Here is a 26,046-nt window from a genome sequence, read left to right as displayed (position 1 = left end):
CAGAGTGAGCAGAACACTTTAGCATCAAAGTTTCTCCCAGAGAACCCTTGTTAATGTAAGAAAATTCTGTTCTCTGGCTTAAAGTTTCCCCTCTTACTCAACAATTAAGAGTAAGGCCGTCACACTGAGGTTTTGGAACAAGAATTCAGCATTATTGATTTAACAAATAGTATCGGTTGCAAGCCCTGAAGTGCCTGTTTACATGGCTTGAACATCTCACACACCACTCTGTTGCTCCTGCTGACTACCATTTCATGTGTGTCTTTCCAGGATGGCAGCCAGAAGGCATGGAGCAATACAGATAGAACTGGCAGACATTTCCACTACAACTTTGTAAATGGGACGTGTGAGTATTGTCTTAACAACTATACTGCGTCCCCCAATTGACGCAACTCCAAATGTCAACATCAGGAAGATAATGGCAGGATGGGGAGCTAGGCTCACACGTGCAGCCCGGAAAGCACCTAATCAGCACCCATATTGGCATCCTCGCCTTTCTTGTGTCTCCTCACAGGCCGCCAGCCAGCAGAGGCAAGAAGATCCCTCCCGGCTATCCCCAGTGCCATGCAGACTGACAGCCTACACCCCCAGCAGCTATTTAAAAGCGAACTTCTTATGTGGATTTTTCTCCCTTCTGTTATGCATTACTAAGTAACGGGTGCGTTAGTGGAGAGAGAGGGAGAGGTGCTGCCTTTCATTCATCAGTCTCAGATTCAGGGAGGGACCTTGCAGGAAGGAAGGGGCAGGTTATCCCAGCTGTCTGCCACTGACTGTACCATTTCTGTCTTTTCAATAAAAGCTATGCCTGTCCCAGCTGTTGTCTCTTTTGTCATCAGTTAGGGACTCTGCTTGATAATAGATCGGGTTGGGATACTCTGCAGGAAGGGGCCGGGGGCTTCTCTGTCGCTACAAGCAGGGCTGAGAGACTTTGTCTCGTCCACAGTCTGATCTCTGGAGCGCCAGCAAGATGAGGGATGGGCTCCCGCAGTTCACTTCTTCCTGCTTCTCTCCTCGGATACAGAAGGTATGATAAACGGTGCAGTCAGGCTGCATGAAGTGGATGGCTAAGAAGATGGATAACAAGATCTGGTAGAAAAATAGCCTGCAGTCACCATCATTCAACCAGTGAAAATACGGAAGGTGTGGCTGCATAGAATAAAGGGGGCTGAATAAAATGAATTGGTATCCTGGGGTCCACTTGGTCCTCGGATTACAGAGGTCCAGCTCACTGTATCTCACAGGACAAAACAACAGACTAGGATCTGGGGTACCTGGGTTCAGCTCCCTAGTCTGCTGCGGGAGCTCTTCTGGGCTCTCTCCCTCAGCTCTCTCCCTCACTCTCCCTCAGCCTCACTTGCCTCACAGGGCTGTTGTGGAGATAAAATGGAGAAGGGGAAAACAGTCTGGTGAAGTACTTTGGGTCCCCATTTTTGTTTGTTTGTGACAGATAAAGATCTGTAAAAGGGGAATACAGAGATTCATGAAGGATAGATCGATCGGTGGCTACCAGCCACGGTGAACAAAGGGAGTCTCCACATTCATAGGCCATAAACATCTGAATCCCAGTGTCAGAAACAACATCCAGGGAAGGCTTCGGCATCTGAGACCTGTTGATGGGCCTCCAGTGACTGATTCACCAACTCTGTGATTCAGAACGCTGGACTAGATAAACCATCTGATCTGATCCAACAAGGCTCTTCTTATGGCCTTATATTCTTAAGGTGAAAGCAGAGTATAATATGTACTTAAAATTGAGATGAGCTTTTGGGTGCTACTATTTTAAAAGGCTTGGAGGGAATGGTTTGATCTTCCTACCTCCAAAGGTTCCCCTTGCCACAATTAGGGTTCTTCAAAATATCTGCAGCTATGTCTCCTGGCTGAGGAGGGCCATTTTCAGGTCTGCGTTGCTTTGTTTTCTCCTTCCACATTCACCATCGTTACAACCACAGGCAGACTTATGAGCAAAAAATTGAATCAGGAGTTTGGATTGAGGATTTATTTTCTTTTATACTTGATTAGCACCCTTCCCTACTGGCTCAATAAGACCCCCCACCCCTGCCCACCACTAATTTTTTTCCTCCATATAATTTGAGTTCCGGACCCACTTGAGGCACACAGCTGCCTGAGTGAGGTAGCTGATTCTTGTACTTCCTCTCTGGCTAGAGAAGAATATTAGATCAAATGAATGAAGTTTCCCTTCCAATCTTTTTCCTCAGACATCCTATGCCCAGGGACTAACTGTGGTACCTCTTATTGGTAGAGACACTGCTGATGCATATAAGCCCCCTTTGATAGCAGACCGTGCAGCTACAGGGTTGGAAAGCATTGTGTTACTGGTGCCAAGAATTATCACGAGGTTATCCTTTACCTCAGGCTGTGAGGTCTGTGGGAGTTTTGTTTTCAAGAGAGAGTGGCAGTGTGAATGCTGTTTTTCCTGGCCTTTTCCATTTATACTGATGGTTGCCAGCGTGCAGGTAGGCTTCGGCCTAGCATTTCCATCTCCCTAGGATGGGATTTTTAACTCCCCCAAACAATCCTGTTTCCCATTGCAGTTCTGGTTCCTATTGAACTACTGGGCAGTTTGAAGGGTAACTTGCTGTGAGTGTGTCGTCACTCACTTTTCGTGTCTAGGTGCCTCCCACCTCCTCGTAAAAAGCTTGACCCCCCTCACACAAACTCATAATATTTATTGTTTCCCCCTGTCCATAAAATATGCTTGAAGCAGCTTAGAATAAAATCAAAAAAGCGCTGGAGTACATTAAAAACAGCACACAGCCGTATTAATAAAACAGCAAGATAAAAGGGCTACATAAAAACACAGATAGGAAATTCAGGGGTGAGTTTATAAGAGCAGTTCCAGTAGTAAAAACATTCTCGTCAAGGGCCATCCATGGACACAACACTATTAACAAAAAAATGCACATGTTTTGCTTCCTGAGCATTTAAAACCTAGCCACAAGGTCAATATCTGTGAGGAGTGCACACTGTAGCCAAGGAAAGAGCTCCTATCTGTATTTCAGAACACTGTTGGTGTAGAATCCTTGATTCTACAGTTGGACTTGAATTCTCCTGGGTTTTCAGGGAACGGGGAATGGCTTATATATCTGCATGCTGCAATTCTCTTAGTCACTGAGCTGGTCAACAACCCTTCCTTCCTTGTATTGACTGTTTATTACCCTGACACAGTATTGTCCTGTTGCGGCTTCTGTGTGGTGTTATTCTGTGATCTGAGAATAGGAAAATGTTACAATAGCTGAGCCAAGGGCATTGTTTCACCATCTTCTTCTGATTGCCTTAGATTTTTTAAAAATGTCATTGGATTAATGTCTTGCCTTACTACAGTCTTATTTTGAAAAAAAAAAGTTTCTGTATATGTGTTGACAGCTATTCAGAATTTTTTTTAAGGATGCTTGTTTTTCTTGTGGTTATGCAGTATCTACAATGAAAAGTGTTTTAATAATACATGTACCTGAAGAGACAGCTAAGGAGGGATTTTAATTGGATTTGTTGGTGGGTTACAAGAAGAAGAACCTGCAACAAGCTTTTTGGTACAGTCCATGTTGTTTTGCTGTAGTGATCCAGCTGTTGCTGAAAAAAGTTTTCTCCATGTAATCCTCTGTGGTGATGCTGTAACATTTACAGTGGTGGTTCATATGGCCAGCTGCACATTGTGTAGATTATTGCATTGGTCATATAGAAAAGTGTTTGTGGCAATAGCAGCAGCTCCTGATAGATAAAGTACTGGCAGGGAGATTTTCCACTTGAGGCTCTTTTTCAAGTAGCTAGATGTGTGTGTGTACGCACGCACACGCGCGCTTTGACAGCCGTTTCAGAGGCTGCTGTAATATATGAAGTCCCAATTGGGAAACAGACACACAATGGAGCTGAAAATAAATAATGTACAGAATCTACTGGTGTTCTCTTTGTTATTCAAATACGCCTGCCCATCTTCACTAACCAATAGAATGCCCTTTGCTCCTAGCTGACAATCGGAACACTCTGTTCTCTCGGATCCCTGTGCCATACAATCTCTTTCAGTTTTACAGTCCTTCTGTCCCTCCCTTCCAGGTAGCAGCTACCTACCACCTGGGAATACGACAGTGTTTCAATTATGACTTTCAGCTGTATCCATCAGTGTGCTGGAGTGCCCCCTGGTGGCTGTATGTCACTAATGTAACTGTACTTTGAGATCTGCAATGTGCAATAAATTCAGGTGGGCAGCTGTGTTGGTCTGACGCAGCAGAGCAAAGCTTGAGACCACTGGCACGTTTAAGACCAGCAAAGTTTTATTCAAGGGATAAGCTTTTGTGTGCATGCACACTTCTTCAGATACTGAAGGAAATCATTCATTCATTCATTCATTCATTCCTTTGATTTATAGCCTGCCACTCCCCTAAGCCTCATGGCGGGTAACAACATATAAAAACCCACAAAACCCCTAATACGGCAATATATATCTAAGGAGGTGTGTATACATACAAAAGCTTATACCTTGAATAAAATTTTGACAGTCTTAAAGGTGCCACAGGTCTCAAACAATGTGCAGTAATTTTTCCTGGATTTTGCTTTGCAGCCTTGAGTGCTGGAACACTTTGTCTGAAAGAAAGCAAGTCAGTTTTGCGTGCATGAGGTACAACTTGGGATGCTTTGTACAAATAGATGTTCAGACTGCTGCTGAGAGCTGAGACCATACTAAAGCTCTGCCACTGTAGTCTAATATTCCTGTCTGATTCTCAAAGGTGGCTGGTAAATCTGGCTCTTTACCAATTTCTCTGCTTTTCCACTGGCTCCCCTTCCCCCCGCGCCACTAACTTAAATATTTACACTGGCATAGGAGGCAAACCTGTGAAAGATCAGGCCTAGCAGTGGATCGGGTTATAAGTCAACCTTAATAACATTTGAAGTTTCTTTGGGCAACCTATTGATAGGGTATTTGCAGCCTCATAATATCTCATTTCTCTTTATGATTGATATAAAACAGGTGCCCCTTCCAGAAAATGTGGGTGTGGTTGAGAACTTATTACTATATAGCAGAGTTTGATTTTGAACCCCTGCTCTGCAGGTCTTTATGGATAATGGATGATTGGATTCCAGGACAAGAAAATTGTTCCATCTCTTTATCCACTGTGCCAGTGTGCTTTCTGTAGTTAAGCCCTACAAATAAAACATTTCTGACAAATGTATGATTAGCTAAGCCAAGAGATGAGGGGAAGGCTTTGTGCAGTTTAGTCTCTTGAGTAAATAATCTAAATTTTATGGGTTATGTAGCTTTGAGTCATAACTGTAATGTTATTTAAATATAAGGATTTCTTGAGTGTGGTCAGATATAATAGCATATTGATTTTTGAAAATGCAGTGGGTAATTGTAGGCATCTAGAAGCCTGTTCTCCCCTTGATGCACTCTAGCTATGATGCACTCTAGCTACAACTAGCTATGGTAGTCATGCATGCACAAATCCAAAAAAGAATAGGTTGCTTTGTAGCTGAAAGGTTTTTCATTTGTTTTTGCAGAAATGGGAGGAATAATCTAGGGCAAAATGCAGTCCCAGGTTTTATCACGTTGATTTCTGCATTCAAATTTCTAGATGAGTCAAAGGTCATTGTTGTCAGTGAGCAAAACAGATGGTATATGTGTGTCATTTTACTTACTTCCCTTTTGTTTTATTTACTTAAAACCTTTATAAGTATGCTTTTCTCCCAGGCAACTCAAAACCAAGATGAGTAATATATTTAAAACAATATAAAATGCAAAAGAGTTTAAAATATCAAATTATTTGAACCTCCAGCATTAACCTTATAAAGAACCTCCATAAGACCCCTTCTTCTAAGGTCCATTAGACTGCAGAAGACATAAGGGGACTTCGAAAAGTGCCTTTGCAAGTTCAGTTTTACAGCCCTTATAAAAATGTAGAGGAAAATAGGCCCTTCTTCAGGAAAGCTACTCTCTGTAGAGCTGGAAAAGCTACAAAGAAAACCCATTAGCAGGAAAAAGTAAAACATACCAGTGTAGGGCTTGGGATAACCAACAGGTATTACTGTGCTGAGTGCAGTTGTTGCGTAGGCTCATATTGGGAGATATGGTCCTTGAGGTATGTGGGCTTTCAGTTAGGAAGGTCTTTAGAGGCCAGCTCCACCACCTTGAATAGTGTGTAGAAACCAATAAGCAGCCAATGCGAAGACTGCAAAATAGTTCTGATTGGGACCTTTGCGGGCTACTCCAATAACAGACTGACTGCTGCATCTTGCATATGATGCAGACTCATGTATAGCATGTTACAGTAAGTCAAGCCTTGAGGTCATTATTGCATGGGCCAGCATGGCTGGATCAGCAGTCTCCAAATAGCAGGGAAACTTGCAGGTCAAGCAGATGTGTACCTGTCTATTTTGGCACCCAGAGAGAAGAAGGAGATACATAGTATATGGAATAAATGGAGGCAAAGTCATTGTGTATAACTATAAAAGCCAACAATGAATATATTCAATATATACAGACAGAAGGCCATTCAGTAACATCCAGATATGCATAAAGCTACATACAACCATAAAAAGAATTTCATTTGGTTTATCTTGTTGATCTGAGTGGTGATGTGAACTGGCCAAAAGGATACAATTTGTTTAACTGAGTCATATGTCATTTCCTATTCATACGGGCATTATCTTAACATCTGATCCATGCCCTCCTGTGATATTTACTTACTTACTTACTTGCTTACTTATTTGTGGGATTGTTATACTGCCGCTCCCAGCAAACTGGCTCACAGCGGTTTACAGCAGTGTCATAAAAACAATATACAATATAAAGATTATACAACTGGATTAATAAAGTTAGCAACCCACCCAACAACAAAAGGGTGGTACATTTAAAAAAACTCCTCTGCAAACAAGCCATTGAAATCAGTCAAAAGTTAAATAATAACGGGGCCATCCTCCAACGGCTCATGGCACTGTCTAGTACTATGCACTAGAACCTGGGGGCCAAGGGGGGGGACCCAATCTTATACCCTGGAATCCAATTTGTTAATGGTAATCACTGTAGGTTAATTACTGCTTTTGTCTAGGAACTGCAGCATTGCCAACTCGGTTATGGATTACTTTATTTCTATATCCTTCTATTTTTATCCCACTTTCCTTCATTTTTATTGCTCCAATGGCCCAGGTTAGGTTGAGAGGAAAAGACTAGGTTGGCCCCTTGACCTTCTCAAGCCTTGTCCAAAACTCTGGCAGTGGGTCTACTTGGAAGAAAGTCCCATTTTATTCAGTGGGGCAAACTTCTAACAATACGTTATTAGGGTTGCGTCTACTAACTACTAACCATATTGACTCTAATTATCAATATTTTAGGGAGTGATTTTATCTATTTTTAATCATTCTGACTCTCATAGGATAGACAGTTCCCAGAGTGTGTGTTGGACATACCTGCACATCATGGAGCATTATTTATTTTATTTAATTAAATTATATTAAGTCTTCCTCTGAATCCAAGCCATTATTCACAGAAGTCCATCTTTGCATGATTGATTGCTGTACCGACCTTTCTCAAATCCATTTCTGCTGAGTGCAGGTGGTTGTGCCATTCCTTTGCATCACTTTTGAGTGAATCATTAGCTCATTCCCCATGTAAAGATCCAGGAGCGTTCGCTGATCTCAAGGGAGATGATAAGCCAGTTTTAAGGGCTTGTCTTCTTTCAATACGGAAGTATGTTCAAAAATGTGATGAGTATCAAAAGCTTTGTCTGGAGGTAAATAATTCACATACTTCACATTAGAAAGATTAAGTTTTTAATTGCTTCATATGAAATAAGTGATTAAAGAATGATGCATGAACCAGTTTTAATTTACAAAAAAAGGATGTTTTAGAAAGTAAACCTTGGGGCTCAGGGCAGGTGGGCAGAGAGGGCTGGGCGCCCTGCCGGCCAAGCCGGGGAGAATACGATCCTGCCGTGGCTGTTCCTGAAGACTCCTGACAGGCATCAGCTGCTGCTTGTGTGAGAGTGGTAACTCCTTCTCCAGAGAGCTGCTTATTGCACCCGCAGGGAGTCCCTGCAGCCTGGATGGTGGCGGGAGACTCCCCCGGGCTGACCGCTCATCCTGCCAGCGCTGCTGGTGGAGGGGAGGCGGTGGCCCAGCTGCAGGCTGTCTGCTCAGGGTGGGCGGGCATGGGTGGGCGGAGGGGGCCAGGTGGCCTGCCAGCCAAGCCGGGGAGAGTCGACAGCATGGCGCATCCCGCTTGGCAGCTCAACTTGGCTCGTGCAGGGAATTTCTTTTTTAAAAATGGTTAACATTCTGGAGCAATGAATAGGCAAACAATGCTGGAAATAAAGGAATTTTTATTCAAAGTTGTAACACAAAGCATACCTCTCTACAGTTTTCTCCCCCCTTCCCCTAAATCAGGAACCACATGCATTTTTAAAAGTATTAAGACTTGTGGATCCGTAAAGGGGGTCATTAAAAAACGCTATGAATCTATGATTATATGCAAAGGCATTTAAATGGAGAATTATGAATTTTAAAAAAACATGGAGAAAGGGGATTGGTTGCCTGGCTTGATTGACAGGCGGAAGAGAGTCGCGTCTAAACCGTGTTGCTCTCTTCCGCCATTTCAAGCAGGCGATGTGGAGGGGGGGAAGCACGAAAAGGCAGCAGAGAAGAGCAGTACAGGGGAGGGGCCTGAAGGTGTGATTATTTTTAGTGTTTTTACAGAGTCTTCAATTATTTAGAATATTTGTATACCAGATTGTGCAAGGTCAGTTTGTTTAATAATTGTTTTTTTCGGCGGGGGGAAAAGTGGGACTTAGAACTCATTTGGTTGCACATAACAATAATATAATGGCATGAGCCTCACAATCCTAAATATTCATGGAATTGATAAGTTACATTTGCTCCACTGGTATCAGTTTTCCTAGCATGTCTAAATGCCAGCATGTGTTGTAGGAAATGAGGTGATGGCTTTGTGGTACATGTACCATTCACTTGCAATAACAAAGTACCCTTAAGTGAGTCAGAGGCACTGGTCTCTGCCAGGAAACATTAAAGCAAGTTTTATTTTTATTTTTCTCAGTCAAGTCATCTTAAAGTTACAGTGAGCCAAAGGCAATTAGGAAAAATTCCAGAACTGAAAAACACCTCATGTTTTGGAACATGTTTCTCTTCAAAATGTTCAATGCAATGTCTCAAAATTTCAGTAAGGAAAGCAAAACCCAAAACATTCTACTCCAAGTATACAAGTTGCTCTGTTTTTTTAGCCCTTCCATAGTGTAGAACAATTGTTTTGGTCAAACTTTTTTCATTCAGGAAACTCTTGAGAAGTTGTCTAGCACTGAACACTGCATGTAACAAAGAGTTACAGGATTACACACTCTGTTCACAGCAGACATTCACCAGGCCTGTTAGCCTCAACATTGCTTCAGTATGCTTTACCTTCCTCATCCGGGGGCAAGGTGACCTTGAGGGAAATATGTCTGCTGCTATCGAGGAGCCTCTAATAAGCCTCTGATGATATCTAGGGTCTACGCATCCAGATCTATGGAATATAAAGAGCTCTTCTTAACAGAATGTGGTAAGCATACTCTGTAGATGCTTTAAAGCAAATTTCAAGAATGCACCCATATCTTTCAGGAAGGGAGAAATAGGTCGGAGTAAATACTATACTAAGTTTTCAAAAAATCAGAGATTTAGAATAAAAAGGACTGGATTATGTTTGGCAGTATTTTCCCCTCAATATCTATTTGTGAGTTGCTTATCAAAACTGCGCTACAATAGTAGGTACCTCACCTCTGACACCATTGATCCAGGAAAGCAATTATCTAGACCATTTTATGAGAAATTCAGATACAACAACAATTCTGTGAAACCAGACAGGGAACTGCAGTTTATAGTACCTGGAGCATTTATCAGCTAATCCAGTTATATCCCAGTCTTGTCATGCAACCCTTAAGCTTTTCTTAATGGAATTATATATATAAGACAAGATGTAACACATTCTGTTGCACCTTCCAGCCCTCAGTATGTATGTTTTGTTCACAACTGGGAGCTGGGAAGAAGGCATTCTTTTTGTACCATTAAAAAGCACTAGTGGCAAACAAAAGGAAGATTGACCATACTGAATAAATGTTTAAGGACTTTGAGCTGAACATACGTTTATTTAAATAAAAAACCTTCCCCCCAGTGATTCACAATTGCATATTGTCACCTCCACTTGCTGATGCCTTCAAAACAGATGCTGATCCTCAATTTCTTTTTCTTGTCTGTCAAGGAGAGCTTGTAATCATGTCTCTCTCCCCCCCACCCTCCTTTTTGAAATGCAATCCTTTCCTAATCAAAAGACTTGTTCCTTTTTATTTTTGTATGAAAAACAAGAGGCAGAAAACGAAAGAGAGAATGTTTAAGCTACTGAGGCACTTCCAATTTTTAAAAATGCGTTTCAGACAACATTTCATGAAGTCCTGGGTTAAGACTTAATGACTGCAGTGATTGCTTCCAAGAACCCCATTTGTAAAATGTGATTTGAAACCAGAGCCTACCAAGGTTTCGAAGCTCTAGAAATTATTTGCAACCTAGGCACATGTGAAGCAGTGATAAAAGCCACTGTTCATATACAGCATAATTTCCCATCTTCTCAGACATTTGGAGATCAAGGAATTAGTGTAAAGGGCTACAGTACCTCATAAAGATTTGAGGTACTTCGGTAGATATTGGCAAAATCTGGTATACAATTGGCCGGGGGGGGGGGGATTTGTGCCCTCTCCTGTTGTACGTTTGTTTGTTTTACCGACACTTCCAGATGGCTTGGAGGGAGAACAATGGTTCTGGAGATACCCTAAAACTTGTCATAAGATCAGTGACATAGTTTGGTACATGAAGGAAAGCAGAGCTTTGATGAGCCGTGGCAAAATTTTAGAACATAATCTAACAGTTGGTCCTTGAGCAGCTAGAGCAGATGGCTGTAATTAGAGTCAGCATGACTTTCTCAAGAACAAGTCATGTCAGACTAACCTTATCTCTTTTTTTGAGAAAGTTACTACCTTGCTAGATCATGGGAATACTGTGGACATTGTTTACCTTAATTTCAGTAAGGATTCTGATAAAGGTCCACATGATATTCTTATTGGCAAATTGGTAAAATACAGTATAGATTCTATTACTGTTAGGTGGATCAAGAACTGGTTGACAGATCACACCCAAAGGGTGCTTGTAAATACTTCATTGTCTTCTTGGAGAGGAGTGACGAGTGCTCAGGGATCTGTCCTGGGCCCTGTGTTATTCAACATATTCATAAATGATTTGGATGAAGGAATAGAGGGGGTGCTTATTAGATTTGCAGATGATACTAAACTGGGAGGGGTAGCAAACAGCAGCAGGCAGAATCAGGATACAGGATGATCTCGACAGGCTGCAAAACTGGGCTAAAATGAATTTTAATAGTGAAAAATGTAAATTTCTGCATTTAGGTAGGAAAAATCAAATGCATCACTATAGGATGGGTGAGACTTGTCTTGGCAGTAGTATGTGTGAACAGCATCTGGGGGTCTTAGTAGACTATACACTGAACATGAGTCAGCAGTGTGACTCGGTAGCTAAAAAGGCAAACGGGATTTTGGCCTGTATTAAAAGAAGTATAGTGTCCAGATCACACAAGGCGATGTTACCACTTTACTGTGCTCTGGTTAGATCTCACTTGGAGTACTGTGTTTAAATTTGGGCACCACAACTAAAGAAAGATGTAGAGAAACTGGAGTGTGTCCAGAGGAGGACTATAAAGATGGTGAGGGGTTTGGAGATCAAGTCATATGAGGACAGGTTGAGAGACCTTGGCCTGTTTAGCCTGGAGAGTAGATATGATAACCATCTTCAAATACTTGAAGGACTGTCATATAGAAGATGGAGCAGAGTTGTTTTCTGTTGCCCCAGTGGGTCAGACCAGAACCAATTCAAAAGAATTTCCCACTAAACAAGCAATATTTGCATAATGATCAGTTCTGCCTTCCAAAATAAAGTGTCTGCAGTTTCAAACTGTCTTTCCCAAATCTTTAGAACACCATCAATCAAGGCTGGATTGATTTGTTCAAAACACAGTTGTCATTGTTTATCTCTTTATGTTTGTAGAGTTTTCACAATGTTACTCTGTAGCAAGGATTCCGAACCAGGGGTCCATGGTCTTCCTCCTCCTGCCTTAATGGACTCGGTCACAATCTAGGGGACAAGCCACTTCCATTGCTCCCCCTTCCCCCTCTCAAATGTGAGTTCCAGGCCTGGAAGGGGTGGAGCATGCACATCTCCTCCCACCTTAAACCACATCTGTCACTCCCCTCTCAGTCCTCCTCAAGCCTGCCTGTTAATGCAGGTGGCGATGTCACTTCTGGGAAGGTGTGGCAGGGAGGTGTGGCCAGTTGACATCCCTTCTAGGGCTCTTTGAAGCCTGAAAAAATATTTTAGGGGCTCCTCCATGGTTAAAAGTTTGAAAAAGACTGCCCTATTGTGCTGGATAATGACAAGGCATCTAGACAGGGGTTCCTAATTTGAGGCCCAGGGGCAGCATGTGGCCCCAAACCTCTTTCTGTGCAGCCCTCTAACTTGCTTATCTGCTGCTATCACCTTCAGGGCATTTTTAGGAGAAGAACTGCAGATGTCACTGGTTGTCAATGCAAAAAGTTTTTGATTTTTTTCCTTTGGCAATAGATGAGAGCAATGACATTATAGATACTGCTCAACTACTAATTTTTATCAGGGGGATAGATTCCAACTTCAGAATTACAGAAGAGTTGTGTGCACTGCAGAGTTTGAAAGGCACCACAACCGCAGGAAACATATTCTTGAAGCTGTGTAAATCAGTGGAAAATCTTGGTCTGAGTTGGAATAAATTGAAAAGCCTCTCAACGGATGCTGCAAGAAATATGGTGGGAAGTAAAACTGATATAGTTGCAAAAATCAATGAAGGTATATTGAAATTAAATGGTATTCCCATGCAATTTCACTGCATCATCTATCAGCAAGTCTTGTGTAGTACGATTCTTCAGTGAGAAAGCATGATGCATATTGTTGTATTCAGCATTAATTACATCAGGCATCATGGCTTCACTCCTCATCAATTTCAAAATTTTCTCTCAGAGATAGATGCAGAATATGGGGATGTATTGTACCATGCAGAAGTCAGGTGGCATTACAGAAGTAAAGTCCTCAAACATTTTTTCAGTCTTCATCATGAAATTGGTGTCTTTCTTAAGGAAAAAGGAAAAGGTCAAGAAGCACTTTCTGACTCTGAATGGATTTTTGATTTGGCTTGCTTAACAGATATCACAGAGCATCTGAACATATTGAATCTAAGGTTGCAGGGGAAAGGCAAGTTTGTGTGTGACATTTATACTGAATTGAAAGCTTTTGAAGCAAAGCTAAACATTTTTGTGAAGCAAGTTAGTGAAGATAACTTTTCAATCTTCTCATGCTGCAACAGATTAAAATTTGAGAAGGATGGAAATTTACAATTCAATTTTGAAAGACACATCAAAGAACTGAGTCTATTGCAGGTGGAATTTCAGAACAGATTCCGTGATTGCCATAAGCTTGGAAAGGAAATAAGAATGTTTCAGAATCCATTTGAAGTAGCACCAGTAGATGCAAGTAATTTTTTTCAGATGGAACTACTTGATTTGCAAACTAGTGATCGTCTCAGAGACATTTACAAAAAAAAAAATAGTTTGTTAGATTTCTATTTGGTCTACCTGATATATTTATCAACCTAAAGAAATTTGCTGCAGGCATGTTCACAGACTTTGGCACCACATACATTTGTGAACAAACCTTTTCCAAGATGAAAATTGCAAAATCAACGTGTAGGTCAAGGCTTACAGATGAATATTGACAGGACATTTTAAGAGTGTCAGTCACAAACCTTGACTTGGACATCAGTGCCTTGCCTAACAGAAAACAGTCACAAAAATCACACTGGCTAGCTAAGCATGTGTAGCTAAATAAAAGGATTCCACAGTAAAATATTGTTCCAAAATGGATTGCATTAAAGTTAACATTTCTTCATTTTCCTTTGAAATTTTACTTTTGATCTAAATAAGTAGGTTAGTAATTTTGTTGGATTTTGATTTAAGATGTGGCCCTCTTTAGGCACTGGGCACACTAATGCGGCCATTAGTTTCAAAAGGTTGAGGATCCCTGATCTAGGCTATCCATGGAATTTCCAAACAACTTCTGCGCATGTGTATATTTCTCCCGTCCTTCCATACGAGTTTGTACCACAGTTTGCATCCATATGCTAATCCTGAACAATTCCACGCATGTGGCACATTATCTATCCCCATGTCCAGGACAGTGCTGAAACCGGTAAACTTTACCTCCACCTCTGCACACTGGCCAGAGTTGTCCTGGATTGAAACACATGTAGTAGTCTGCAGTAAAAGAGCTTATGGGAATCCAGCCTAGGATATTAACACCGCATTCCCTCCACTAACTGTACGATCAGCAACAGACAGATACGTCCCTGAATCCACCTGAGATTTCTGAGAAGGAAACTGTAGCTCCTGCTGCTGGAATTGCTGCTTCTCGAACAACATGCCCTTGAGGCCTGGACTGCTCAGGTGATTTGAAAATGTGTTGTCATTCTTCATCCGTGTGTCCAGATTGTATGGAGACAGTGGCATTTAGGTTGTCAACATGCTGGAGAAGGCTGCAGTTTACCTTTTAATGGTTTTCGCTGTTCATTCCAGAGAGTGCAAACTCAGAATTGTGACATGAGGGTGAAAGGGGATAGCATTCACATCTGTCTCTAATGATACACTTTAGACGGTCTTCCAAATGTTGTTGGTAGCTGTTTAGCCTAGTATGCATCATAGACTGCTTCATAATCCCCTTCCGTTTTCTGTTTGGCTTTTTAACAGAAGGCTGTTATTTTCTGGCACTTAAAACTTGAATTAATAGTCTGAAGCAAGAGCATGGTGATTTGCAATGTCCTGGTGATAAAATATTGTGTGAATGTTAATCAGTGAACCCTTCAGACAATAAAAGCTGTGTGTAAGAGATCTTTGATCTGCTAGTAAAAGTTGATATGTAGGACAACAAAAAATGTATTTTTAAAGGGTAATTCTGATCATTTTCTTTGTGCTACTTGGGACTTTTATTCAACACCTTTTAAGAGGAGGCTGCAAAAATAAATCAGTCCTATGAAGAACAAATAAGACACATGCTATAATTTTAAAACCACATTCCTTTAGTTCTAGTTCACTAGTCTTTAGTCATTACCCACTAAAAAAAGGTTATCAATAAATTTCTTTGATTGCCCCCCAGCCATGCTTATGGCCAAAAATTAAATTCGATGTTTAAGTATTTGCCAGTATGTAGCCAGTGAAGCAAGACTGTACTGTGGCTGCTCTGCTATTTAACTTCTATATACATTCAGTGGTGCAAGCTCTGTTGAATCCAGATTATCATCAACCAGATCTATCAAACAGAAGGATATTTTCCTCACGATTCACCAGGCTTTCTCAACCAGGGTTTTGTGAACATTTGGGGTTTCTTGATGGTCCTGGAAGGGTTTCCTGGATGGGCGGGATTTAATTAATTTTAAAAAATTAAACATTTATCAAGTAAGGAAGGCCGAGCATCAAAGAATTGAGGCTTTTGAACTCTGGTGCTGGAGAAGACTCTTGCGAGTCCCTTGGACTGCAAGGCGAACAAACCGGTCAGTCCTAGAGGAGATCAGCCCTGACTGCTCCTTAGAAGGCCAGATCCTGAAGATGAAACTCAAACACTTTAGCCACCTCATGAGAAGGAAGGACTCCCTGGAGAAGAGCCTAATGCTGGGAGCAATTGAGGGCAAAAGAAGAAGAGAATGAGGTGGCTGGATGGAATCGCTGAAACAGTCAGTGCGAGCTTAAATGGACTCCAGGGAGTGATCAGGAAGGCCTGGAGGATCATTGTCCATGGGGTCATGATGAGTTGGACACAACTTTGCAACTAACAACAACAACAATCTAGTGATCCGACCACATATGGTCATGTCAACCCACGCACTCTTCCCAAAATGGCCAATGATGGGTCTAGAGGGGGTGGGAAGGGGAGTGGCCCCAGGTGGATATGTACACATTTATGTTTCCCAACCATATTCTGCACAACCGTGGCACATCTGGGGCTTCTTAAAGCCTGAAGAATGTTTCAGGAGTTTCTCAAGGGTCAAAAAATTGACAAAGGCTGCTATACACAGATTAAACAGCCATTTTATCCTATTCTGAAGCAGAGTTTACAAGAGCCCTTTGAGTTCTTACTACATACTGCAGAAAGGAGCACCTAGCAATATTTTTTTTTAAAAAACCAAGATTCTAGTCTTCACCAGGTTAACCATTGATGGAAGATCAATGGACATAACTTAGAACAGGTGAAGAACTTCAAATATCTAGTTGTGGCATTTCAGTAGACAGGTTTGCAGAGGGTTCAGATCCCAAGCTACCGAGAGTGCCCAAAGACTAACATCAGTTATTCTGAGATTGTTCTACTCAAAAGGCAGTTCATGGGACCAGTCTGTGGATCAATTGCTTCCAGGCCGTGGCTCCTCCTCATCCTCCTCCCTGGTTGCTGCCACAGGGGCTGCCCTGCCACTCTGCCACCTTTGGTGCTCTCCAGCGGCTGCCATTGCTGGGGCTCCCCCTCGGCGTGGCACTGTACAACTGCTGCTGGCAGTGCCCCCCAGCGGGCGGTGGGAAGTCAGGGGCGCTGGTGGGAAAGCAAGTGGAGCAGGGGCTCAGGTGGTGGTGATGCTCCTTGGCAAAAGACCTACCCCCCCCCCCGGGCCTCAGTAAAATTGTCAAGTGTTGACTGGTTCCTGGTGATTAAAAGGTTGGGGACCACTGCCCTATGTAATTAGAGTTTTCCAAGCTAAGTGACACCTCAAATTCTGTGTGGATTGCAAATTTGTTTTACAAAGGTTTTTGTTCCTTGGAAGCAGTTCAGTCTAAATTCCTAAGATGTATGTTTAGTGTTCCTTGTTGCTCACCAAATGCACTTCCCAGACTTGGGGCACATTGCACTTTAAGCTTGTCGCTGGTTTCAAGTTATATGTTTCTGGCTGAAGTTAAACCTTAAACCAACCGAATTAACCTCCTTAATTCTTGAGGATTGTCACTGCTCAGGTTGGATGGATGTGGTTGAGAATAAAATACAACTGCTTGGCTTCTCCCACATAGCAATATGCCATCTTGAATTCTTGGGAGCCAAAGAAATACTCAAACAATAATGCTGGGATGCAGCTCTTCAAATCTCCATCCAGCAGTAGGGAATCATAGCCAGAACTTTGCACCAGCAACTATCTTTACGATTTAGAATTGCTCAAATACTGAAGAGCTTTCATCCTAGCCCATCTTAACTGCCTGCTCTTAGCACTATTGGAAGGGAGATACTTACACATTCCCTACCCTCAGTGTCTGTGTTCCTGCCAATTGAACACAATCGAAACACTGGAACATGTGTTATTATATTGTCCATTTTATAAGGACATCTGTTCCACTTATCTTACCCCTGTTCTATCCACGTGCCCAGGGAGATCTGAAAAAATCTATACATATCTCTTCCTTGCAGACCACTCCAATGAGACTGCTTTTAAAGAGGTCAAATTCTGTGCCTGGACTCTTTCCATAAGAAAGCAAACATTCCAAACTTTTAAACTACTTTTGTGTGTAATTAATTAAGGTTACAACTTTTAACAGCTCTGTGTTTTTATTTTTATATGTAAGGTATGCTTTTTTGTTGGTTGATGGCAATAAATGATGATTGAGAAACGTTGATTGAGAAGCTGCCACCTTATCCAAGGGAACTGATCTTAATCATATGGAGATCAACAGTAACAGCGGGAGATCCCCAGATGTTACTTGGAGGTTCAGCAAACAGAAATGACCTGTCAAGAATGCAGAGAAGCTGAAACACCAAAGACACTGACAGAGAGAGATTACACTTGAATTCTCTAAACAAAGAGTGGATGGACTGTAGATATTAGAAAACATTAAGGGTGACACTCTGTCCCCCAGATAACTTTTTTGCAATATTACTATATTACTTTGAAGAATCTCTGAGGACCATTTGGGTTCTAGTTGGACAAGTCTGTAAGATGATAGATAGATAGATAGATAGATAGATAGATAGATAGATAGATAGATAGATAGATAGATAGATAGATAGATAGATAGATAGATAGATAGATAGATAGATAGATGATAGATAATTTCCATTGAAGAAAAGACAATTTGAAAATGTGTTAATAACCGGTTCACATTCTGGTATCTATCCATTTACTTCTGACTTATTTGCTGCTGGAAACATTTTGAATTAAAGGACTCAACCAGCTGTTCTGCTGGTGTAAAGGGAAGAGCGCGATTCCCCTTTGACCACAAAGAAAGCTATGCTAGTCATCATGGAACCTGCATTGACAGAAGACATGTGTAATGTGAGCCAGCAGGATGGGGAATTAAATCAGATTGAATAGAAAAGCTAAGTTTTGAGTATTCTTTTAAACATCTTGTGTGGACATAGGTATGTGTGCATAGTATAATCTAGCTCTGAGGAAGAAAATTACATTACTTTTAAAATTGATTTTTAAAAACTGGAGAAATATCTTTCGGCTGATCCCTGACTATATTTGTGAATGGCAAGAGAATAAGAGATATTGTCTTTGATTGTGGCGCTTGTTCACATTGGTTGTGTGGTAGTGATTTGTACTGTATAGCTGCAAGGCTTTTTGTATTTTTAGCCAGGTAGCAGCCATGACTAACACCAGTGGCTGGTCTCAGGTTACACGTGCAGCTGCATCCCATGTAAAAGAAAGGCCTCTTGATCAGATGTTGGCTTGAAGTAGTAAATCACCCAGCCATGCATGAAACTGCGCCAGAAAAAGAGAAAATGTAGGCATTAATACTACTTTATTTTCTTTGAGAAGGCCAAATAAAATATCCCAGCTAGCATTCATTGACTTGTCATCAGCAATGTAGCCATATTGTGTGTTACTGTATTTATTAGGTTATACAAATTAAAATAGCGTTCAAGTCCAGGGAAGCTGAAGTTTCAATAATGGTTATAAGTTGTTCAGCAACTAAATAGATCTTTTTTCATTTGGCAGCATTCCTCTTAAATAGGGCTGAGCAGCGAGCACCCCCAAATTGAAGACAGGCAATAAGTGGGCTTATGGTCTGGCCCTAATATGGATGTGCCAGTTTTATGGACAATGTTCCCACATAGGTTTCCGTCTCCTTATCTAGGGCGATCACCTGTGGGCTGTTCAGTGTTATAGGATGGGTCCCCAATGTGGTGCCTGGCACCCACTGAGATCTTTTTTGGTTCTTACCAAATGTTTTCATAAAGTTGGGTTCTTGTCCATCGAGGCTTCTAACTGGCCATTGGAGATCTGCTTGGCTCTGCAGATTAAAATAACATTGTTTTGGTGGCAGCTGCTACAACAGTTTTGGTTTTATTCTCTTCCCCTTTCCACTTTCCCAGTGGAATTTTAAAAATTATTCCTCTTGCCCTGCACACTTGGGCTTCCTCTAGGGTTGCTAGCCTTCAAGTGGCATGTGATCTCTCACCATTACAATTGATCTCCAGCCAGCCAAGATGAGTTCCCCTGAAGAAAATGGCTTCTTAGGAGGAAGAAGCAACGTTGGTTTTTATACTCCACTTTTCACTACCCAAAGGAGACTCAAAGCTCCTAACAATTGCCTTCCCTTCCTCTCGCCACAACAGATACCCTGTGAGGTAGGTGAGAACAGCCAAATCTCCAGGTGTTTCCCAACTCAGAGCTGGCAATCCTAGCTTCCTCAGTTCTGGTGTGCATGGCTCTCCCTCTGATGGCAATGGTTTTGTCATTGGTGAGCCCGCCAATGGGGTTTTCATTGGTTATTGTTTTATTGTATTATTTTTTATTGTACCACGATTGTGGGATTATGTAACTCGCCACAAGCCAGTTGGGAGCAGCGGGCTAAAAACTGAAACAATAAATAAGCAAACAAACAAATGTTTCATCAGAATTTCAAAGATGCCTACAGGATTTACAAGTTTGGGATCTCCTGTTATAGGAGATGGTACAAACACATGTTCCCAATTCTGCTTGTGTTATTATTTTATTTATATATGATTCAGTTCATATCCCACCACTCCCACATAGTGGCTAATGGTGGGTAACAATAGTTTCTTACAGTGAAACCCCATAAAACCAGCATAAAACCCATTAAATGCCCACCCAGATGGCGACCAACTACTCAACAGACTGCTCAACATGCCACTTGATGAGGGTTTACTTAGGAATACATAATACTTTGTTCAGTGCCATTTAATTTCTCAGCATGTATGCATGGCATCTTCTGCCTTACTTTTAAAATTGTTTTTCCCCAACCATTCATGTTTAAAACACATTTATTTCTTTATTTATCATTATGTTGTTTGCCTAGAATGACCTTCTGCGGCCTAGTGCCTACTTGCAGCCTGGTGAGCTCCAGGCCTTGGTTAGTAGGGAGAGAGGCCTTCTGCAACTCCAAAAAACCCACCTTTACAGTGAAAAAGTAATCATCAGTGCATATCACATGGGCTTATGGTCCTATGTGTCCTATTCCATTGTGTGCCTCATCTGTGATAGAAAACATGTTAATGAAGCAAGGGTTCCATCTGGGTGATGTCATTACTGGGTAACACGTCACTTCTGGGAGGGAGCACGGGGGCATGGCCAGGTGACATCACTTCCGGTATGCCTTGAAGCCTCCACAGTTCAGAAAGTGGGGCTACAGGTTTTAATGTCTTTGTATTTTAGGAAGCAGTTTAGCTTGCATTTTACATTGTGTTAATGCAAACCATTGTAGAGTTGTTGTTTTTTTTAAGAATCCTTTTTTCCTAAGTTTTCTGGGAGCAGAATCATAACCCATTGCGTACAGATTATGGCACTCAGAAAGAACCTGTATTTCTAGTAAAAACTATAGAGAGACATGTGACTTACTGAGACCACAAATTTATTTATGCTGTCCGAATCTTTTCAGAGTCCAGAAAGGTGTTCCTTATTAAGCTTTTCTTGAAATAAGTCTCTGAAGTCAAGCTCAGAGTCCATCCCAAACTTATATGTGCCCATTTGTGCAGGTGTTGATTAATGCAGTTCGTAAAACATGCTGTTATATAGGCCTGTTCTGGCGTTGAATGGTTCATTCATTACCTATAACTCCTTCTCCCAGCAGTCATTTCTGGTTGTAATATAGCGTAGAATATTCCTGCGGTCACGCACAGTTACACATGATGTCAGAGTGGAGGAACGTGTTGCTTTGAACTGCAGTGTTTTAGCTCATCCCCTTGTCTAAACAGAATGAGCCAGACAGAGAGAAATCAGCTCCACAGGTGTAGACTGGGAAAGGGTCACAATTTCTTTCTTGACTCAGAAATTAATAGTCCTACTCGTGTTAATTGGCTTGCGTTGCCCTTGTCCCAACTACAGTGCACATAAAAAATACTGTTAAACATTTCAGATACACGTGAAAATACATGGTGGGATTTGTACTAGACGCAGGGGTAGACAAACTGCGGCCCTCCAGATGTCTGTGGACTACAATTCCCAGGAGCCCCTGCCAGCGAATGCTGGCAGGGGCTCCTGGGATTGTAGTCCACGGACATCTGGCGGGCCGCAGTTTGACTACCCCTGTACTAGAGGGACAAAATTCTGTTCTTAGAAAAGTTGTGGTTGGGAAGTATGCATTTCCTTACCAGCAGACATAATTAACCAGAGAGGCTCTTGGACAGATGGTGGTAGCAGCAGCAGGAGGAAAATGCCCAGATGGTGCCTGCCATAATTCACACCCATTCCTGACCCCTTATTGCTTTTGAATACCAGAATGATTGGGCTTTCCCTATTTTAAAGCTGGCGATTTTATCTGGCTGACGGTGTACTTCAGCTGCGGCTGAAACAGATATTCAGCCAGACTCTGAAATCTGGCAGGTACCCAGACTATATTTGACCAAATTTTGTAAAGGCAGTTTGATAGCCTCTGCACCCTACTTGTTTCTAAACCCAAAAACTTCAGTATTGGGTTTTGGGGAGTTCAAATGTAGCAATCGATACAACAATAATAGCTAAAGAAAAATGTATATCAGAACTCCAATGTGGATCTCTGTTAAAGAATTCTCACAGAGTAGCTTTCCTGTCTGGGAAAAAAAATAACTTGAAATCACATGTGGATTGGGAGGCATAAACCAGTCTGGGAAAAGGCCCCGACCAGCAGCTTGACCCCACCCCAACAGGGAAAAGGAACAAAAGCAGCTACTTGCCGGTGGCTTGGGCACTGGCTGTGGAGGCTGTTGTTCATCACCCCGGCCCAAGAAGCCAGCCCCCTTGCTTGAGTGTGGCTTGGGCAGGCTCCTTGCCTGCTGCTGCAGTGTCAGCGATGCCGGCAGGCAGCAATCTTGTCATTGTGGCTGGCCACCCACCCCACACAGGGACAGAAGCCGCTGGTCTCAGACAGGGTGAAAGCCAGCCCTTGCTTGGAACTGTGGTAGCCCCAGAATGTATGGGACTTTCCCAGTGGCCTTGATGGACAATCTACCCCTACTTGAAAGGGAATTCTGTGGTTCTCTTTCTAGATTGCTCTACAGTAGCACCACTATCAGTTAATTCAATGGGACTTATATGGGGAAGTTAGCCCCTCTTATAGAAGGTAAGCTTCATAATTTTTAACTAATTCTTTGCCTTGCATCCCGAAAACAAAACATAACCTCCCTGTTTGTCAACGACTGGCTTGTTGTTGTTCTGTGTTATTTATTTTATTTTATTTATCCTGTGCTTGCTTTTGAGCATGGCATCACAGCTATTATATTGCATGCACATGAGTGGCTACATATTTTCTTGGAAGCTATGTGTATGTGTGCTCAGTGCTTTGTGAAGAAAAGTGTTCTGTCTATGCTGATATGAAACTTCACTTGGTGCTTTTTGATCTGCACACTTTCCTTATTGTTGTAGTCAACAGGTAATGAACAGGGGGATCGTCCATGAATTTCCCCCAGACCAGGCTGGATTCTGGAGATTTTTGGTGGGGGGATCACAGGGACATGAAACTGGGGTCACTGTGGGGGGGGGGGCAGGTAGTTGTGAGGTCCTGAACTGTGCGGGGGGTTGATGGTCCTGGAGGTCCTGTCCAACTCTATGATTCTAGGGCCTTATAAATCAAACAGTGTAGGCTATAATTCTTTGGCCAAATATACTGAACCTTTTGAGCGGTAGACATTTCCACATCACCATGGCTCATTCCAGGGTGTAAGTACTAATCATGTTGGAGACCCAACTGATGTACTTTCTTTCCATACCAGCTACAGCTTCCATAGCACTTGAGTACTGTATATCTTTTGCTTAAGACCACACCCATTCCCCTATCTTGACTTGCTTTTGTTCTTTGCACAAAAAAGTTTCCTACATCCAGGGAGAATAAAGAAAATAAAGAAAAGATTATATAGCTTCTTTTGTTTTTACAAATCTATAATTTTGTGCAGAATATGGTTTTGCAGAGTGGGGAAGCTTGATGGTATTTATCATCTTACTGCATTAAACTTGATTCCCCCCCCAAAAAAACTGATCATTATAAATCAGATTCTAGTTTGTCACTGGTTGGTGTGCACAATCACTGATTTAAACATCACTTTTTAACAAAGAGTGGAATTGAGTAAAGGAATGGGTCTTTGTAAAGCCAGAGCTCACCTCACAGATTTATTATTACTTAGTAGTTGGAAGCTGTGTTGGAGAAAATCGAATTTCTGCTGTCTGCCTAACACTAACCCTAAAAATTGAAGAATGGCCCTGGCACTTATTCAAACCTCACCTTCTTTAAGTTTATTCATTTTATATTGCACATCCTCTCTTACTTTTCACAGTCATCCTTTTACTGGAGTCTATCAATATGGCTGAAAACCTAATAAATTGTATTTCCAAATAAAATAATCCATTATGGGGTGTGGGGGTGGGAAGCAGCAGCAATGAAGCTTGGGGCAATCTGCTTCAAAGGAAGGGTCATATGGCAGAGAATATTCAAAGCCAAGTGGCAGCTGCACTGCAGGCTGCATTTCTCTCTGTCGTGTTTCCCTTCGCTTGCTTTGCTTTGTACTGAAGAAGTTTCTTAAATCCTTTCCCCCATTTAATTCTTCCAAAACATTTTCTGCTCAATCAGGTTGCACAGTCTTCCCATCAAGTTTTGAGTTCCTCGTACCCTGGGAATGTCTGGCCACAAAATTCACAACCCCCCTAACCTTGGGATGAGCCTCTGATTGAAAAGCTGCAATATACCCCCCCTCTTTCCCCCCCAAGGGGCAAAGGCCCTGTTTAACATAACAGTGCCCAACATAGAACATCAACTTGAACCCTCCTGACCCCTAAGCTGCTGTATTTTGTCCTTAGCGGTGAAGAACTTAACAATAGACGCTGCTGAAATGGAGGGACGTTTGAAAGGAATCAAGATTCTTTGCTCTGCTCTCTTTTTGTAATAAATAGGAGTCCTAGTTTAGAGAAATTAAAAGTGCCTTCTGTTGCAAAACAATGGGAGTTGTGACAAAGGGAGTATAGTCAGGCTACTTGAATAGGATCAAAGCTCCTCAAGTACAATATTTTCACTACAGAAGATTCTTTATTGTAATGCAAAATGGAAAAATGTACAATGAGTCCTTAGACTTAACTTTTGCAAGGGAAATGGAAATAGCCTATAGAAATTGCCATTAAAAACCTTACTTCAGAATAATACGCTGTTCAAACAGGACTCAAGAGCATTCAAAGTGTTTCACTTACATTATTTAGTAGTACTGAGCACAACCCTTCAAGGTGGGTTTTCTAGAACAAATTCGGTAAGGTAGGTCTGTATTAGCATATCCGTATTTCAGATGGGCATCCGAAACTGAGACAGAGAGATTTACCAGAAGTCACTAAGGCAGGGATCAAAAGCAGGTCTAGTGAGGTCCATTCAGTGGGGCTTAATCCCAGGAAAGTGTTTTTAGGATTTCATTTAGGATTTCATTGTTTTTAGGATTTTCATTGTTTTTAGGATTTTCATTGTTTTTAGGATTTCATTGAGTATATGGCAGAATTGAGCTCTGAACAGATTTATAGTCTGGTCTGCTACAACCTTTGTTATACCGACTCTTAAAGTACAAACTGAGCTGAATTGCAAGGACTGATATGTTAAAAAGGGGTATTACTTTTATGTAGTGAGTTGGAGTCCTTCAGGATTTTCATTTTGTGATTACTGTAAATAAAATCATACAAGAATGTGTGGGACTTTTAAGTTTTAAAAAATCCCATGTATAGATTTTAGTTAAGTTCTGTAATATATCAGTGGTACATAAAGTTTATAAGATGGAGATGGGGAAAACCCATCTTTGGAGAAAGGTTAAAATCAGAATTATAGGTAGAATCACTTTACAAACTGATACCATGATGCTAAGAATAATAGTGTTGACTGTTGTGTAGAGAATGGCGGAGGGGGGAAAGGAAGAAGAGCTGGTTTTTATACCCCACTTTTAATTGCCCAAAAGAGTCTCAGAGATCTTTTCCACATTAAGATTAAAGGCCAGGCCGGTGCTTGTCTGGTAGCGGGGCTAATCTCCGTTTCCACATGATGTTAGCACCAGCCTGGCCTTGGCCCAGGCCTGGTCCGAATCAGGCCATCTGTTGTCCCCCGCAAAGGAACATGGATATTTCCGCATTCCCTTTTTTGCCCTGGGTGCCAGTGGGGCCTATCTCAGGCTAGGCCCATGTGGAAGGGGAAGAGTTGGGCCTTCCAGGCCCAGTTCTTCTCTTGCCTACAACATCCCGAAAGGGACAGAAAAATGCCCCAGTAAAATACAGTGGCAGTATTTAAAACATTTTCACGAAGGTGAGTTTGTGTTTTTACGCATTCCCACCTTCATAAAAATACTCCCCGCCGCCGCGAAATGTGGTGGAACCTCTCTGCCCCAGCTGCCTCATGTGGAGGTAGTAATATGGGGCAGACTGGGTCTGGTGGGGTAAATCGTCCCCTGTCTGGAACTAAGAAGTAGCGGGGCTAACTGCCCTGTGTAGAA

The 26,046-nt window shown here is 41.8% G+C and overlaps 1 protein-coding gene across 7 annotated transcripts in view; it reads left to right on the top strand.

The window, feature by feature from the left end:
- The window catches only part of ST6GAL2 (ST6 beta-galactoside alpha-2,6-sialyltransferase 2), a 233,730-nt gene that overhangs the window by 178,530 nt on the left and 29,154 nt on the right, over positions 1 to 26,046 (top strand). For 6 of the 7 annotated variants that reach the window (XR_013232108.1, XR_013232105.1, XR_013232107.1 and 3 more), the window contains 2 exons: positions 271 to 346; positions 515 to 813. The exons of the other annotated variant lie outside the window; for it this stretch is intronic. The gene's annotated coding sequence lies outside the window, so the exon portion shown is untranslated. Of the gene's footprint in view, positions 1 to 270; positions 347 to 514; positions 814 to 26,046 lie in introns of those variants that run through there. 7 annotated transcript variants of the gene reach the window in all.

This window comes from Paroedura picta, chromosome 6 (assembly GCF_049243985.1).
Source record: "Paroedura picta isolate Pp20150507F chromosome 6, Ppicta_v3.0, whole genome shotgun sequence".
NCBI classification, from domain to species: domain Eukaryota; kingdom Metazoa; phylum Chordata; class Lepidosauria; order Squamata; family Gekkonidae; genus Paroedura; species Paroedura picta.
This window is presented reverse-complemented; position numbering and strand designations above follow the sequence as displayed.